The sequence below is a fragment of the Lissotriton vulgaris genome, chromosome 5, assembly GCF_964263255.1.
Source record: "Lissotriton vulgaris chromosome 5, aLisVul1.2, whole genome shotgun sequence".
In the NCBI taxonomy this organism is placed as follows: domain Eukaryota; kingdom Metazoa; phylum Chordata; class Amphibia; order Caudata; family Salamandridae; genus Lissotriton; species Lissotriton vulgaris.
In genome coordinates this window covers 864,302,699-864,320,874 of record NC_141693.1, presented here as the reverse complement: position 1 = coordinate 864,320,874, position 18,176 = coordinate 864,302,699, and the positions used below count along the sequence as shown (strand labels likewise).

The 18,176-nt window shown below is 51.4% G+C and overlaps 1 protein-coding gene across 7 annotated transcripts in view; it reads left to right on the top strand.

Annotated features, from left to right (window-relative positions):
* Positions 1 to 11,983: 11,983 nt before the first annotated feature.
* ZMIZ1 (zinc finger MIZ-type containing 1) overlaps positions 11,984 to 18,176 on the top strand; it is a 535,099-nt gene continuing 528,906 nt past the window's right edge. For 6 of the 7 annotated variants that reach the window (XM_086922439.1, XM_086922438.1, XM_086922436.1 and 3 more), the window contains exon 1: positions 11,984 to 12,163. The gene's annotated coding sequence lies outside the window, so the exon portion shown is untranslated. The remainder of the gene's footprint in view (positions 12,164 to 18,176) is intronic. The other variant, XM_086922435.1, reaches the window with a different exon arrangement.

The window sequence follows — 18,176 nt, the reverse complement described above, 5'->3', positions numbered from 1 at the left end:
CATAAGCCCCTGGCTGGGTGCCATCCTGACCAATCACAACGCTGCTTGCAGTGTTGTGATTGGCTTAGGGGAGGGAGCCTGGCTGCCTGCTTCCTGTTCCTAGAAGCGAACTCATGAGAGCAGGAGCCACGAAGACGCTGGACCGGGCCTCAAGGTAAGTTTAAATTATTTTATTTTTTCAGGGGTATTTTTAGGGTCCAGGGCTAGGTTTTTGGGGTACAGGGTTATTTTTAGGGTTCAGGGCTAGGTTTGGGTTTTGGGGTACAGGGGTATTTTTAGGGTTCAGGGGTAGGTTTGGGTTTTGGGGTACAGGGGTATTTTAGGGTTCAGGGGTAGGTTTGGGTTTTGGGGTACAGGGGTATTTTTAGGGTTCAGGGTTAGGTTTGGGTTTTGGGGTACAGGGGTATTTTTAGGGTTCAGGGTAGTTTTGGGTTTTGAGGTACAGGGATATTTATAGGGTTCAGGGCTAGGTTTGGGTTTTGGGGTACCGGGGTATTTTTAGGGTTTAGGGATAGGTTTGGGTTTTGGGTTACAGGGTATATTTATATAAGATGGGTTAGTGTTTAAGGGTGTTGGGGTATTTTAAGGCGTAAGGGTGGGTTATGATTATGGGGTGCAGGGGTATTTAAAGGGAGCAGGGTGGGACTAGTTTTTAGGGTGTAAAAGGTAATAAAATAAAATAATAAATAAAAATAATAAAAAGAATGCAATTTAAAAGAATAAATGTTTTAATCAAATTTAAAAAATGTGCGTGTATATGTATGTATATATATATATATAACTGCGCACTCAGAAGGAAAGTGAAAATCACCAGTATTTTAATCCATGATACCGCTATGCGTTTCGACACCCGGCGGTGTCTTGATCACACGAACCGGCTGGGGTGCCTGACTTTACCACACATGCATTTGCGTTATAATGGCATGCTTGATAAAGTCATATGCGTTGTAAAAGTTTTAGAAATTATGTCTTTCTGGAGTAATAGTCCCGCGTTATAAAAATTGCGGAGTGATGGTATGCGATATGTTGGTTTGCAGAATATCATCACATATTCCCGGGGGAGGGATAGTCCCTTTCTTTCTATTTCCGTGGAGGCGGGCCTTGTGTCCGGATGTGCGTGGTGCGAGGCCTGTGCGCAACAGAAGAGGAAAATCTCCAGTGTGTGCTTCAGGCGTCACCGGAAGTTACGGCGAGATTACATTTACTGCACAATGGCCCCTGTTTGCGCCCCTTCCGGCCCTTGGGAATAGCGCCAAGCCTGACCTCCATACAGTAAAGCAGGTGCACGTCACTGGGAGCGCGGGGTAAGCACACCCGGAGCTGGAATGTACAGAACCTGGGAAGAAAAAAGAATGAAATATTGGGCACAACGCTCGTTTTTTTGTCCGTAATCCTGCACCCCGCTCACGCCCACGCCCCCAGCACACGCCTACAACACACGATATGAGACATGGCATGAAGGACGGAACGTACCACACGCCCCCAGAGTTTGTCACGCCCCCAGTACACGCCCACAGCACAACGCAGACACGCCCACTAGGGACTACTTTGCTGGCACGGTTCTTTTACCTTTTAAATGTATATGGTGGGAGTCTGCATAGCCTATGTCCTTCTGCTGCAACTGCCCTTTCCAACGCTGTATTGCGTGTTGTGATTGGTGCTGTGGTTCCTGAGATTACCCGCCTCAAAGGTTTGGGCTCTCTCTTTATTATATTAGTGTAGATTGGTAATGTTTAAATAGGTCTCGACTTATTTAAACATTGAAGTTAAGTTCCATTGCCATTTAAAAAATGGAATTGAATGCATAATTGCCAGACATACTATTCTGGTCAGGCAGGCTTTACTAACATGCAAAAGTATCCACAGTGTGATGATTATAAATGGAGATGGAGAATTTGGAGTTCCTTCCCTTTTGACACCATCCCCCACACAGGAAAGAAATGGCAAAAGATGTAAGTGATGGCCGTTTACAAAGCGACTTACTACCACTCATTTTTTTCTGCTGAAAGTAAAGCACTATTATCAGCATCATTCTTCTTTTGGTCAGAGCCTGGCGTCCTCCCAGCATAACTTGAGGTCCCCCAAAGGGAGCCCGCCCGCCGTTTGCAGACCCCTGGTCTAAACAGTACATTAAAGTTAAAACAAAACTTCTGAAAACTGAATAATTGAGACTTGACTTTAAAGTGATCTGTCTTGCCAATCAGAGGCCATGGTTGAAAAAATATCAGTTATGGGCACCCGCCCTTTATGATTATACTCATCCCCTCACTCGTCTCTTTCACACGGTGCAGTGTTACTCTTCAAATGGCGCTCTGATGTAATTAAAAATGGACACTGAATGTTGCTAAATGTAGAAACAAATAAATAATAAACTGGTCACCCTCCAGAAGTAATGAGCATTTAAAATAGGTGAGAATTTTGTCGAAATAATATAAAACATTCTCGGTTTATGATGGGGGGTTTGTCTAGAGAAGGAAACAATCTCTATATTCCTCAAATACTTGATAGTATATCAAACTGTGACAAAGGGGTTCCTTGTTTTCAGGAAAACGTTTGGTTACACTATTCTCACCCATTGAAGTTTACATCACAGACTCTGTTTTCAGAGTAGCAGCTATGTCAAGAGGGCACTCAGACGTTTAAAAAATCTCAAATATGTTACCTGTCTTTTTAAGGCAGATCTCTTGACTTCTAAAGTGTCTTCCAGACAGACACTTACATAACAAATATGTAATGAGAAATATTTTTCTACAATTCTGTTTCCTAATTGAACGATGAGCTTCCAGAGGCCCTAAATCGAAAATGTAAGACAAATTTTAGAACATAATCAGAATGCACATAATAATTGAGGCCCACCATTTATTACAAACCGGTACACATAGCCTTACTTTCTTCAGAGCGCAATATTGTAAATAATTTACACAATTTGTCTTTCCCTGCCCCTCCATAGGAGTCCAAGCTTTTCTTAGCTCCCACAGAACCTTTCTTTTTAGGTCGAGCCTGGGCAGTGCATGCGCTGCTCTGCGAAGCATCCTGTATTCAGGTAGGGACTTGAAAATCCGCCAATTTTTCATTGGCTTGTGTCATTGTCCACTGTAAACTGCGGCTTTTAATTGGTCAATAGGCTTAGTAGTCCCTCCTTAGTACTTCCTTGTCTCATTTTGTAACCTCCCATGAGGACATTCCCTGTTACTGTGTTGTTACTCAGTAGACTTTAATTACAGCCTCCGAGCACTATTTTCTCTATAGCGTTGTCCTGCCTGCTGTACCAGGCAGGACATGTGTTAGACGGGGAACCGGAGGGTCGGCCGAGTACAGGGGGGAGAGGCCTCCGGTGAGGGCCCTCTCCGGTAATCGAACAGACAAGTAACTTCCCCCCCCCCACAGATAGACACCACACAGGGATGAGTTCTTCACACTTTTATATATCTTAAAGCAGGGTACTTGACGGTACAGCAGGACCAGGATACGAGGATCCGGTCAATTCTAGTCTCTTTGAGGGAAAGGGTAGCGGGACAGTCTCAGTAACGGACAGGTACGGGGGTAGCCGGTGTGGAGCTCACAATCCTCGAGCTGATGGGTTCGCAAGTAGGGGCCGCGGCAGCGCCAGCAGGCCTCCAAGATGGTTCACGAAAGGATGAGCCGCGGCAGCGCCAGCAGGCCTTCAAGATGGTTCACGAAAGGATGAGCCGCGGCAGCGCCAGCAGGCCTTCAAGATGGTTCGTGAAAGGATGAGCCGCGGCAGCGCCAGCAGGCCTTCAAGATGGTTCACGAAAGGATGAGCCGCGGCAGCGCCAGCAGGCCTTCAAGATGGTTCACGAAAGGATGAGCCGCGGCAGCGCCAGCAGGCCTTCAAGATGGTTCACGGAAGGAGGATGAGCCGCGGCAGCGCCAGCAGGCCTTCAGGATCATTCACGAAGAGGAGCCGCGGCAGCGCCAGCATGCCTCCAAGGATGAGTTCGTCTCGGTGTCTCTCGACACCAGGATACAACTGCCTTCCTGCTCTGGAGCTGCCCCAGTTATAGGCCTGGCGCCCTTTGATGTCCGGACCCTTGCACTTGGAGCTTTGGAGGTCCGGGATGAGGGAGTCCAGACACCCAGCAGGGGGGTGGAGCCAGCGCCCAGGGAGGCTGGGGGCGATCGACACCTGGCGGAGGGGAGCCGTTGACACTCCTTCTCCCATTGACCTGCCAAGTGGTCTCTTCACCCCCTGGGTGGATGGTGGTGCCTCGATGTCGGGGCCTGGCTGGGCCCGAGGCCGAGGTTGACCCGAGGCCACGAGGCCTGGTCGTGTAGTGTCCAAAATGGCGGCTGGGCCGGAGACAGGGGTTCTGGAAGGGACCCGGGCCAGCCGATACGATGGTGTTCAGGAGCCAGGGTTCCGTCGGGGAAGGGCCGGAGGTTGCCCCGGCAGGTTGCAGGGGTGGTTCTTGTCCGGGGAACAGGAGGAGCAGGGGTCCGCGACCCGCCATGCGGGGAGGGGACGGCCCGGCCACGAGGCCTGTCCAACATGCGTCCCCCCCAGCTGAAGGCAGGGAGAGTCAGCCATCCTCTTGGGTACTCTCCTCGCCGAGGCGGAAGAAGCGGGACAGGCCGTCTGCGTTGGCGTGATCTTGGCCTGGGCGATGCTCCACAGTGAAGTCCATCCCTTGCAGTGAGATGGACCAACGTAACAGCTTCGGGTTTTCTCCCCGCATCTGCATCAGCCATTGCAGGGGTCGGTGATCTGTTTGCACCCGGAAGTGGGTACCGAAGAGATAGGGCCGGAGCTTCTTGAGGGCCCACACTACGGCGAAGGCCTCCCGCTCGATGGTGCTCCAGCGCTGTTCTCGGGCCAGCAGTTGTCGGCTGATGAAGACCACTGGCTGATCGACCCCCTTGGTGTTGAGTTGGGAGAGGACGGCCCCTATGCCATGATCTGAGGCGTCCGTCTGTACTATGAATTCCCGGCTGTAGTCGGGGGCTTGGAGCACGGGGCGGTGCACATGGCAGACTTCAGGTTCTCGAAGGCCGCCTGACATTCCGGAGTCCAGTTGACTTTCTGGGGGTTCTTTTTGGACGTGAGTTCTGTGAGTGGCCCTACAATGCTGCCATAGTCTTTTACGAAGCGCCGGTAGTACCCGGTGAGCCCCAGGAAGGCTCGGACCTCTGTCTGGGTGACCGGGGGCTCCCAGGCCTGGATGGGGGCAATCTTGAGCAGGAGGGGGGCCACCAGGCCACTTCCCACCTGGTGTCCCAGGTAGGTCACGGACCCTTGGCCGATCTGGCACTTGCTGGCCTTGATGGTTAGACCGGCCTGCCGGAGGGCGTTCAGGACCTCCTGGAGGGGGTGGAGGTGTTCTGCCCAGTGGCGGCTGTACACAGCAATATCGTCCAGATAGGCGGCGCTGAATTCCTCCAGACCTGCCAAGACTTTGTTCACTAGTCTCTGGAAGGTGGCGGGTTCGTTTTTCATTCCGAATGGCATCACCTTGAAGTGGTAGTGGCCATCCGGGGTGGAGAAGGCGGATCGCTCCTGGGCACCTGGGGTGAGGCCGATCTGCCAATAGCCCGCTGTCAAATCGAAGATGCTCAGGTAGCGGGCGGCCCCCGTGCGGTCGATCAGCTCATCTGCCCGGGGAATGGGATGAGCGTCGGTCCTGGTGACGGCGTTCAGACCCCGCTAGTCTACCCAGAACCTGAGCTCGGGGGCGACGCCAGGGGCGGCAGCCTTGGGGACCAACACGACTGGGCTGGCCCAGGGGCTGTCGGACGGCTCTATCACTCCCAGAGCTAGCATCTTGGAGACTTCCGACTGGATGCAGGCGCGTACCCGATCAGGCACCCTGTACGCCCTGTGTCGGATAGGGGGGCTATCCCCGGTGTCAACGTCGTGGAGGCACCAGGGGGTGACCCCAGGGATGAGGGAGAACAGGTCGGCCAATTGTAGTAGCAGTTCTTGGCAGTCTTGGCGTTGCGCTGGGGACAGGGCCTCAGAGAGGTGGACTCCCTCCACGGAGCCGTCTTTCTCGAGCGTTTTCAGGAGATAGGGGAGTGGCTCGGAGTCTTCTTCAGCCCCACTGTCGGTAGCCATCAGGAGGCTAAGTTCCGAGCGTACAAAGTGGGGCTTGAGTCTGTTGGCGTGGAGGACACGCAGGGGGTTTCAGGGTGACTCCAGGTCTACCAGGTAGGTGACGGGCCCTTGCGCTCCACCACTTTGAAGGGTCCTGTCCATTTGTCCTGGAGGGCGCAAGGTTCAACCGGGGACATCACCCAGACCTGTTGTCCCGGCTCGAACTCGATGGATGAGGCACTCTGATCATACCAGCGCTTCATGTCCTCTTGGCTGGCTTCGAGGTTGGCCTTGGCGAGTTCCCTGAACCGCCGGGTCTGGTTACGGAGAGTCAAGAGGTACTTGTATACATCAGGGGGAGTCTTCTGAGGGGCCACCTCCCACCCTTCTTGACCAGGCTGAGGGGGCCCCGGACGGGGTGTCCATACAAGAGTTCGAACGGACTGAAGCCCAGGGATTTCTGGGGGACCTCCCTGTAAGCGAACAGGAGGCATGGGAGCAGCACGTCCCATTGGCGACGTAGGGGTTCTTCCAGGCCCATGATCATCCCTTTGAGGGTGCGGTTAAATCGCTCTACTAGTCCGTTCCCTTGCGGGTGATAGGGGGTCATGAATTTGTAGGTGACCCCGCACTGTTGCCATAGGGACTTCATGTACCTGGAGATAAAGTTCGTGCCCCTGTCACTGACGACTTCTCGGGGGAAGCCCACCCGCGAGAAGATCCCTATCAGGGCTCGGCCCACCACGGGCGCCGTCACGGTCCGGAGAGGTATGGCCTCGGGATAGCGGGTGGCATGGTCTACCAGGACAAGGATGAACCGGTGTCCCTGTGCTGTCCGGGGCTCCAGGGGCCCCACAATGTCTATTCCCACCCGCTCAAAGGGTGTGGTGACGATGGGAAAGGGTTGCAGGGGGACCTTCAGTTTTCGGCCGCTTTTCCTGCTGGCCTGGCAGGTGGGGCAGGCCCGGCAGTGGTTCGCTACATCGTTCCGCATCTTCGGCCAGTAGAAGTGGGTCACCAGGCGGCTGTACGTCTTGTCCTGCCCCAGGTGCCCGGCAAGAGGCACATCGTGTGCCAAGTTCAATAGAAAGTCTCTGAATCGGAGGGGGACCCCCAGCACCCGGCTGGCTCCAAGCTCGGTGATCTTTTGCTCACTGTAGAGCAGCTCATTGTCCCAGTAGATCCAGTGGGCCCCCGAGGCATCCCCTGCGCTCTGGGCTATGGCCTGTTGTCGGAGTCCCTCGAGGGAGGGACACGCTCTTTGTTCCTGGCGGAACTGTTCCTGAGTGGGGCCACCTTCTTGGCGCCACTGGGCCAGCTCCGGGAGGTCTTGGGGTTGATCCAGCTCTTCGTTGTCGGACCCCGGAGGACCAGGCTCAGGGGTGGTTTCTTCGGTGACGATCGGCAGAGGAGGTTCGGGCCACTCCGGTTCCTCTTGGCTAGAGATGGCGCGGGCGGCCATGGATCGGGACGTTACACAGACCCATTCAGGGAGACCAAGCATCCCCAGGTGCTCCCTCCGCTCAACGGCTGACCAGGGGGACCTCTCGAGGTCGTTCCCCAGAAGGCAGTCCACCGGGGCATCGTCGCGGACAGTTACTTTTAGCATGCCGGACACCCCCCCCACTCGATGGGGACGCGGGCCATCTGGCACAGGCTTTCGGAGTTGTCTGCCGACCGCACTGGACAAAGTACATTCGGTAGGATCTGGTCAGGGGTCACCAGGTGGCAGCGGACTGCGGTCACACTGGCCCCTGTGTCACGGAGGGCTTCAGCCCGGCGTCCATTGATGGTGACCCACTGGCTGTATTTCTGCGTGTTGGCGGGGATGGGCGCCCGCAGGACCATGTCCCTCTCCCCTAGACAGACCAGGGACATGGCGGCTGGTTCCCACTCGGGCTGGTACTGCTCGTACTCTTCGGCGTCTTCTTGGCCCGGCTCTTCTCCCAGGGCGGCGGCGGTGATCTGGCGGTTCATGGGGCTCTGATTTTTCGGGCAGTTGGGATCATTGGCGTAGTGGCCGGGTCGCTGGCATTTGTGGCAGGTAACGTTGGCGCGGAAACCTGATCGCATTGGAGGGCTACCTCTTCCGGCCGGGGGCGGGGGGGTTGCTAGTGGAGGGCACCGTGACGGTGTCCCGGCCCCGACCCTGGCCTCCTCCTCCTCCCCGTGGGCGGTGGGGCCCTTGGTAGGCTCTGTTCTGTTCGCTGGGCCAGTTTCGAGGGACTCGGGTGCTCTCCCATCGGTCTGCTTCGATGGCGAATTTCCGAGGTTCGGTCGGTTTACTATCAAGGAGGTGCTGTCTTAGTTCGACCAAGCAATTATTGGAGAGGTGCTCCCATACAATAAGGTCGAATAATTGCTCGTAGGTGGTGACCTGGCTGCCCTTGATCCATCCCTCGAAGGCTCGGCTAAAAAAGTTCACGTACTCCACCCAAGTTGTACCAGGGATTCGTTTGCAGTCCCGAAATCTCTGCCGGTACATCTCGGGCGTGAGCCCATAGCGAGTGAGGAGGGCGGCCTTCATGTGGTCGTAGGATGTCATCTGGTGGTCGGGGAGTTGCAGCAGGGCGTCTCTTTCTTCGTTAACAAATTTTCCCCATAGCCCGGCTCCCCAGTCGCTCCGTGGGATTCGGTGGGAGGTCATTGCTACCTCGTAGGCTTTAAACCATTGCTGGATATCATTGTTCCGGTAGTATTCCCTGACGACGTCCTTGGGGATGTGGACCTTGGGGTCCGTAGGGGCAGTGGGGCTCTGGTGCCCGGAGACGCCGAGGTCTTTGTTCTGCCGTCAAATTTCTAGCTCCTTCAAGTTGCGCTCATGCTCGTAGGCTAGTCTTTTTTCTTTCAGCTCCCTCTGGCTCTTTTTCTCTTCTCGTTCTTCCCTGAGCCGTAAGTGTTCGAGGGTTATTTTTTGTTCTGCCAATTTGAGTTCTCCATCTAAGCGGAGTCGAGCCAGCTCCAATTGGTGGAGCCGGCTTTTCTCCCGTTCTCGGGCCTCTTCGGACGAGGGGCCCGATCTTCTTTCGTCTGCAGGGGCGGTACTTGTTTCGGTGGTCTCGAGGCTTTGATTTTGGGGTGGGGATGTTTCCGTCTCCACCCAAGCTTCTAAGGCGTGCTTGAGGTCATCTTTCGTGCTCAGTCCCGTGGTAGCAATGCCCAGCTCTATGCAAAATTGCTTTAGTTCTTTGTGGCTGTACTCTTCCTGCTTTTCCATCTGAAATTGTTCCGTTGTTCCACTCTCTTTTGTCGTCATGGTGGCTGTGTGTCGTGGGTGAGTTACTCTCTGTACGATTACGCGTCGGCTCGGATCGCGCCGCTGGCCACCAATGTTAAAGGGGCCCCGGAGGGTCGGCCGAGTACAGGGGGGAGAGGCCTCCGGTGAGGGCCCTCTCCGGTAATCGTACAGACAAGTAACTTCCCCCCCCACAGATAGACACCACACAGGGATGAGTTCTTCACACTTTTATATATCTTAAAGCAGGGTACTTGACCGTACAGCAGGACCATGATACGAGGATCCGGTCAATTCTAGTCTCTTTGGGGGAAAGGGTAGCAGGACAGTATCAGTACCGGACAGGTACGGGGGTAGCCGGTGTGGAGCTCACAATCCTCGAGCTGATGGGTTTGCAAGTAGGGGCCGAGGCAGCGCCAGCAGGCCTCCAAGATGATTCACAAAAGGATGAGCCGCGGCGGCGCCAGCAGGCCTTCAAGATGGTTCACGAAAGGATGAGCCGCGGCAGCGCCAGCAGGCCTTCAAGATGGTTCACGAAAGGATGAGCCGCGGCAGCGCCAGCAGGCCTTCAAGATGGTTCACGAAAGGATGAGCCGCGGCAGCGCCAGCAGGCCTTCAAGATGGTTCACAAAAGGATGAGCCGCGGCAGCGCCAGCAGGCCTTCAAGATGGTTCACGGAAGGAGGATGAGCCGCGGCAGCGCCAGCAGGCCTTCAGGATCGTTCACGAAGAGGAGCCGCGGCAGCGCCAGCAGGCCTCCAAGGATGAGTTTGTCTCGGTGTCTCTCGACTCCAGGATACAACTGCCTTCCTGCTCTGGAGCTGCCCCAGTTATAGGCCTGGCGCCCTTTGATGTCCGGACCCTCGCACTTGGAGGTCAGGAGGTCCGGGCTGAGGGAGTCCAGACACCCAGCAGGGGGGTGGAGCCACCGCCCAGGGAGGCTGGGGGCGATCGACACCTGGCGGAGGGGAGCCGTTGACACTCCTTCTCCCATTGACCTGCCAAGTGGTCTCTTCACCCCCTGGGTGGATGGTGGTGCCTCGATGTCGGGGCCTGGCTGGGCCCGAGGCCGAGGTCGACCCGAGGCCACGAGGCCTGGTCGTGTAGTGTCCAAAATGGCGGCTGGGCCGGAGACAGGGGTTCTGGAAGGGACCCGGGCCAGCCGATACGATGGTGTTCAGGAGCCAGGGTTCCGTCGGGGAAGGGCCGGAGGTTGCCCCGGCGGGTTGCAGGGGTGGTTCTTGTCCGGGGAACAGGAGGAGCAGGGGTCCGCGACCCGCCATGCGGGGAGGGGACGGCCCGGCCACGAGGCCTGTCCAACAACATGCTATCTCCTAGCGCTTTTTTAGTAATCATTATAGCACAGGCGCCGAATGCATTTGCAAAGCAATAGGTCGTGCATTTGCGAGAGTTTAAGCTATTGGCATTATAAAGGACAATGTATTTTATTTACCTGTTTTAAATACAACACATAAATACCAGGCATTATCATTTACAATGCCAGTAGCTCAAACGAGCGTAAATGCGAGACCTATTGAATTGCAAATGCTTGTTTCTAGTTTACATGAGGAGGCATCCTCCTGCCCTTATAGAATGTACTCCTAGAACAACTTTTACTTTCAATATTAGTGAATGACATTTCAGGGTAAAACAGTGGCAATACACTGACTTGTCATTCTTCCATTGCTTCAGTTGGGCAGTGGCATAGCACTCTATTTTATACCAATAGAGCAGTATTTTCATTGTGGTAAAATGCCAAACTAGTGTTACAATAAGGCTAGCGACGGTGTTTTTAATAATTTACCTTAAATTGCCTTGTAAGGCAATTAACTGCATTTCCTTCACACATAAATTGTATTCCTTGCCGCATAATGTTGTCCCTCGCTGCCACATAATTATAGTGGCTTTACCATGCAATGCCAATCAAACTTGCCAACTGCTCTGATTTCATTCGAAGTCTCGTGGCATTTGTCCTGATTCATTTTATTTGCTTGTTTCACATTATCCGGGCACATTGCCTTTCATTCACTTCAGAGCCCTTATTATGTCTTTAAAATAATGACTCTCGCAATTTCGGGCAACAACAAATGTGATTTTTTTTTTAGTCCAAGAAAGTACACAGGTTCTATTTTATTTTTGCTTAAATGTGCAGCGTGGGAACAGAGAACATACGTCGACAGACTTCATTCACCTGTGGACAGAAAAGTAATTATTTTTAATTTTATTTTTGAAGACAACCCAACTGTTTAACTGATAAAATACTTCTCATGATTTCTTAAAAGCGTGTTTTCAACAACGCTGACACATTTTCAGTAAAAACAGAAACACTTTGGCAAATTTAAAACAACGAAAGGGTAAAACAAAACATTTTTTTTAAAAACATGAAGGAATCGTATATAAAATAGGTAAGGAGGACACCATGGAAAGAAAAGAAAATGTGAAAGCTGACTAGCCCTTTAAGGCCACACACTTCTTTGAATCAGAAGCAACAGTGGCCTGTATTCCCTAAGTTCCATTTTCTTGGCATGGATGTGTGTTTATATTCGCAGAGGGAGGGCTCAGGCTCGCGTAGTGCGCCGCTCCCGTCCACATGTAGGGAGGATCCAGGCCAGCTTTTACAGGCGGCCGCCGAGCAGGGCCCTGTGGTAATAGAATAGGCAGTGTAATGTGACACTTTAACTTGCTCTGCTCCCTGCCAGTTGATTCACTCAGTCGCCTACTAAGGCTGAGCTCCTTTTCACTGTCTGTTTTGGGTGGGGATAAGGGGAAAAAAAGGGGGGACAGGAATACCGGATCGGACCCTGCACCCCCTGGCAGCGCCGAGGAGGCCCCCCCTTGGATTGTGAGGCTCGCTGAGGTGCCTGGAGAGCTCGGAAGGTAAGTTTCACGTCTATCCGCGAGCCTGCCTTCCCCTGCAGCCTGCCTGCCTGTCTGCCGCTGCTCAGCCTTGGCTGGCGGGGGAGAGCGGAGGCGCAGGCAGGATCCGGCTGCAGAGACAATGGAGGGAGCGTTTGTACCAGTCCGGGCAGAGGGACGGGGCACATGCCCACAGGAGACCGGGGGCGAAGCAGCATGGTGTGCAGCCGGGCTGGGGGACCCCCGCTCCCTCGCCGACCTCCCTCTCTCCTGCCAGCCAGTGTCGGGTTGTGATTGTATGGAAGGAAAAGCATGGGCTGGTCCACTCTGGGAGACGGGGGTGCTGTTAATGTTTACCCGTGCCCTGCGACTTGCTCCCAGATTTTGAGGTGTTTCATTGTTGCCTTGTGTTTGCTCACACTGCCTGGCTTGTGTGTGCGGAAGGCTGAAGTCACACACAGGATTGGAAGCTCGGAGAGAGCATGGCAAGCTTGTGAGAGGGTTGCAGCTTTAAGTGGTTGTCACTTCTGTGTGTTTTATTTGTTTTTAATGTGTTGTGTGTATTTTGCTGGCTCGGGGCAGCTCTCAGTGCATCCTCCCCCCCTCCCATCAGGATTTGGGTGGTTTTACTATTGCTAAAGTAGTTTTTAGGGTTGGTGGTGGAGAGAGGGGGAGGGGGAAGGGGCTGGGACATGTTTCTCCGGCTTTGGGAAGCTGCCTGGGTAAATTCCTTGCAGTCTGGCTTTTGAAAGCCAGTTGGGACCTGGGGGCCTCTCTCGCAGGGCAGGAGGAAGGAGAAAGAAGTCTCTCCCCCTCTCGCTCTCTCTCTCCTGTGTACATCTGTCCAGGAAGCCAGAGAGAAGGGGGTGGGGGCAGAAACCCCGAGCAGATTGAAAGGGGGCAGCTCCCGATCAGTGCCATTGTGAAAGGAAAAGGAGGGAAGCTGTTTGTGGCTAAGGGAGGCTGGGCTATACCCCGGCGGGGAGGTGGGGGGTGCTAGCGGGGGAGGGGGGAGGTAGTGCAGGCACTTTAAGCAATGTAAACAGAAGGAAACCCACTTCTGTTACCCACTTTTTTCTATCTTGCGTGAACCCTTTTGGACTTGATATTGTTTAAAGCACTTTATTGTAATGGTTTTAGGCGAGTTGAAAATACGTTCAGGGTTAGGTGTTTGAAATGTACTCATTCTTTATCATATTAGTTATCTGTTTAAAGATGAAACGCGTTGTTGTTTTTTCTCCATGTGGGGGCAAGAGAATTATTTTGCATTTCGCATCTCAGTTCTTTGCAGTATTACCTTGTTGTTGTATGGTGGAATCGCTGCAGTTTGCACAAGAAAATAACCTGCACATAAAACATGGTTCATTCTGTGCGTCTGTGGATAACCTCAGCAATTGTATCAGGCATGGATTGTAGGCACTTTAAATGCTATGGGTGCGTGAGTAAGGCTTATATCACTGCGATCTATTGTAGAAATGCTTCCTTTATTTTGAAAATGGTTCAAACACGTAATTTGAGGCACTTTCAGAGTACAAACAGGATGATGATACTTATCATGCCCGTGGGATATTGTTACATGCATGCACTGTTGTGTAGTTGACTAAACAACCATTAAAGATGCCTTATCGACTATAAACAAGAGAATAACGCACGTATAGTCATAAATTATATCATCTGTGAATCGCAGTGGTAATAACGCTAACTTAGAGGAAAAAAGCCACCTTAAGGAGTGTAAACAGTGCAAAATATTGTAATTTCGGGTCAATGTGTCTTTTCTTGAGAGTGTGTGCCGCGCAGCTCATTAAAGCAGTCGGTTGAGGCGCTTTAATTAATGTAAACAGAAGAAATAATAGGTTTTCGGCCGTGATTTATTGCCTGCTTTTAGGTGCTATTGATTAATAATGCTAATTGGGCGCTCATAGCGCGCTGTATCAGCGGTGTGTGAAGGCGCTTCATGACAGAGGGAGAGAGTCTTGGACGAGGTGCGACTGTCAGGAGAACATTCGCTCTTTCAGCCAGCTAAGCCCCTTGTTTATTTGTGGGCACTTCCTGTCTTTTATCTATTGACATAAGACGCATACTGTAAAACTGGAGGTGCCCATGGAATCTCCTCGGGTGAAATAATGGTCCCGTTCCGAACCACCCCTCCCCCGGGCCTGACTCCGGGCTTGCCACGCAGCCGTGGCACGGGTGAGGGATGGCACTGCAGTCCATGTTTGATGGGCGCTGTGTACATATCCCTGCGCGCACCACTTAATAACCTGCAGACGCCTTTAATGGCCGAGCGGTGCGCGAGGACTTGTCTCTCCCCCCCTCCCCCCCCCCCCCCCCCCTCTTTCCATTTACCTCCAGCAGGCCAGGAGAGGGCTGCTGTCTGCGGGCTGCTCTCTCAATGCTTTGACACGAGGAGGCAGATTTAACTTGGCAGCCTGAACAAATGCTCCCTGAAAGGTTCCCTTAGAGACAGGGAGGAAGGTGGGGGGTGCATGGCCCGGGGCTGCTGTGTGGGGAGTTATAGGGTGGTGCCCTGGAGCATTATTTTAACTCTGTTCTGCCCACACACACACATGGCATCAATTGGGGGGCTCTGTGTATGTTGTATGAGATTTGCAGAGGGCAGAAGCATGGGTTTGGAGGGAGAGGGTAGGTGGCAAGCTGCCCCTCATAAGTGCCAGGGGAAGTTTCTTTAACTGGTGCTCTGGCCAAGGTGAGGAACTTGGCCTTCTGCGTTGGAAGGTTCATTAATTAGGATCAGTTTCTTCACTCTAGGAGCGTGTCATGGGGGGTGGGGGGGGGGGGGGGGCGGGATGCTGGGATGTCTTGGAACGTAGATTAGCCTGGGATGAAATGCGGGGCTGTAGTTTTCATTTATTTATTTTAAATTGGGGGGCGGGGGGCATACTGCAATGGACGTGCACAGTTTAAGGGATGATGGAAAAAAGTTTCTCAATTGAGACATTTTTTAGCTACTATGATTATTTTGTGCTTGGCGTCCCGGCAGGACAATAACCTTTGGGCCATCAGTTCTTCTTTGGACCTGGGTATTTCACTCTGGTCATCCGTCTTACTTTTTTTTTTTTTTAACTTCTGAATGCCAGGAGCCTGGTGTTGACCTTTTTCTTGTGTTCCGGCTGAGGATGTTGAAAGACCGGCCATCAGACAAAAGCCACATTGAAAGCCGGGCCTGCTAAGGAGCACGTGTGCCTCTCAGGCGGCTGAGTGCAGGGGGTGCCAGTGGTTCGCCCCCACCCCCTGAATTAGAGAACAAGCATCTATGATATGAGAAAAGCACGCATGCGTTATGCATTCTTTGATAGCGCTTCAATTGTTTCAAGGCGTCGAAGCACTAAAACTGCGATGCAAGCTCCTCGTTAGGCGCCCCCCCCCCTTCCCTGCCACCCATTATGCTATTGCAAAGGAAAAGACCTCTTATGTACTAGTAATGTTCAATCCATGGTGCGCTCCGTGCTGAAAGCTTATAAGAGCCCAACATTGATTTGGGTTGCTTTTTATCGATACAAAGCTAGGCGTCAGGGGCCATTTAATATCTTGTGCTTTGATGTTAAATGTCATTTTGCTTTTAAGTTTTGAAGCTCTTGTAGGCGGGGGCGTAAAAAAAAAACCCAAAACGATAAGGTCCCTTGCACTCGCCCAACTTTCGAATGCGAAGATGACCTATGACCCAGTTTCCGATCAGGACCAGTAGCCCAGTGGCCTCCTGAACCATAGGGAGTGCCTCTAAGTGATTTTGTTTGCCCTTCGGCATGATGTATAAGCCTAAAATAAATAAATAGATATGTCTGCTATCAGACTGACCGCTTACCTCGTGACTTATTTTGTGGAAATCTAAAAAAAATAAAATATATACATTTAGAAACTGTTAATTTGGCTGCACCCTACGCTTTGAAGTGGACTGATGTCTACACAAAGTCTGTGGAGTTAGGGGAGGTTCTGTTAATTTGGATGGTGGGTTTTGCTCTGTCTGGCTGATCCCTTCCTTGGATGAAACATGTTGCCTTAACGTCTACCATTGTTCTATCTGATCCTGATTCCAAGTGGTCAGCGACCCAGTCTCAGCCAACCAGAACCTCTCAAATGGGGAAATTTATGGTGATAAGTGTTGGATGTTTCGATTGACGTTTCCCTTTCAGTCCATGCTCTTCTGTCCTCCACCTGCTTTAGGTGCCGCCTTTTGTTTTGGTGACTTGACCACCAGCAGGCCATTGGGGATGTTGCAGGGCCTCGACAAGCCAGTTGTATGTTTAAAAGGTAGACAATGTCTCCTTCCTGTACAGCATATTTTCTTTGCTTTTTGATCAACCTGATTTCCCGTGAGGTGTTCCCTTTCAAGAGACTTTGGCATTAAGACCTTCTTCGCTTGCCATTAGTGAGAGCAGCTGCTAGCCTCTTCCAGCCCAACGGAGCCATCCAGCTGCACTTTTGGAATGATGGCCACTCTAGTCTAGACCCCCTAGATGCTCCATCACTTTACACTTGTTTATTTATTGGCTTCTTTTCCACAGGAGGAATTTGATTGAATGGTTGGAAGTGTGAATTAGGATAACTGGGCAGAAGCAATGGAGTTGACCGCAATCCACAAGTTTTTGCTGGTCTGCTTTTGACAATGTGATCTACACAATATTCAATCTGCTGTTTTTTCAGAAGCGGAGAAGGAAACTTAATATCCTAGTTTTAAGAGTGTGCACAAGGTGATTGGTTGATTTTGCCTTTGAAGCATTTTTTTGTAGGCATTTGGCAGGCAGCAGTGACACATTTTTATCTTGTATCCTCTTAATTAGGATGTTCTGTCAATTTCATCTCCTTTTACCGTACCCCTCTGTTTCTAATGGAGAGCATTGCAACTCTCTGATTGTTTGCTAGAGTTGTTTTTGGTTTACCTGTATCCACTTGCCAAGCACTTGAATGAATGGCCTAGTCTTGACAGAGAAACTAACACCTTATCAAGCCCTTTGCCCTCCAGTCCTCTTCAATTTTAGAACTACCCAGCCCATCTGAAGATCTGCAGACTTTTAATACTGTATCTTCATGCTTTTGGGCATCACATGCAGCTAGACCTACGTACCCAACTACCCACCAGACCTACCTTCCCAACCCTCCGGTTCTGACAAGCTTGTATGCTGGGTCTGGTCTATCCAGTTCTATATGAACCCTTCCAGGAAGCTGCTCTTAAACACCTTTTTGAAAGTTCAGCTGTGTACTCCAATAAGTGTCTCTTATTGCAGAGCCTACTGCAGGTTCAGTTAATGACATTATTATTCCAACATGTAACAAAAGTTCCCTAATTACGCGTGCTTTGGAAATAGATTTTTATCAAAGGCACGGAAGATAGTTTTCCTGCACTCCTTCTTTGATCACAAATCCAAGAACCACAAAGTAAACAACATGGACTCTCTGGTGGGGAGCTTTCAGGATCTAATATTGTTTATTACTTCATTGAATGATCACAGACTGATGTTTTTAGACTCGTTCGAGGTAAATTCTGCAGGTTACTTTGTTGCAACTGAAAACTCCGTTTTGGTTTAGTTCTTGTCCCAAACCTAAACGTGTAGCTATTTGATCTAGTGGAGGTCAATTGTGCTTTCTACATTGTTGCAGCTGAAAAGTCCGTTGTAGCTACTTCTTGTTCAAAACCATGGATTTGTAACTATTTGAGTGTCAAAAAACAAGGCAAACATATACAGTTGTCCTTCCAATTGAAGATTTTATGTTGAAGATGCAGAACACTCCTAACATAAAGAATGTGTGGGCGAAATTATTACAAACCTGAATGTTCCTTTTCCAAAATAGCCTGTTCCCGAGCATGGGAAAAGTAGCTTGACTGAGAAGTATTTCTGTACTTTTACTAGTTTGATATACTTGTTCTTTTTGATCTTTCTATTGTTTCAAACCTATGAGGATGATATACCTGCCCCGTTCATATGTTGGCAAAATTAGGCAGCCTTAACTTTTAGATGCCTTCCTGATGCCCAGAGTACACAGAATTCAATATAAAAGTGTGGCTTAAAGGGAATTA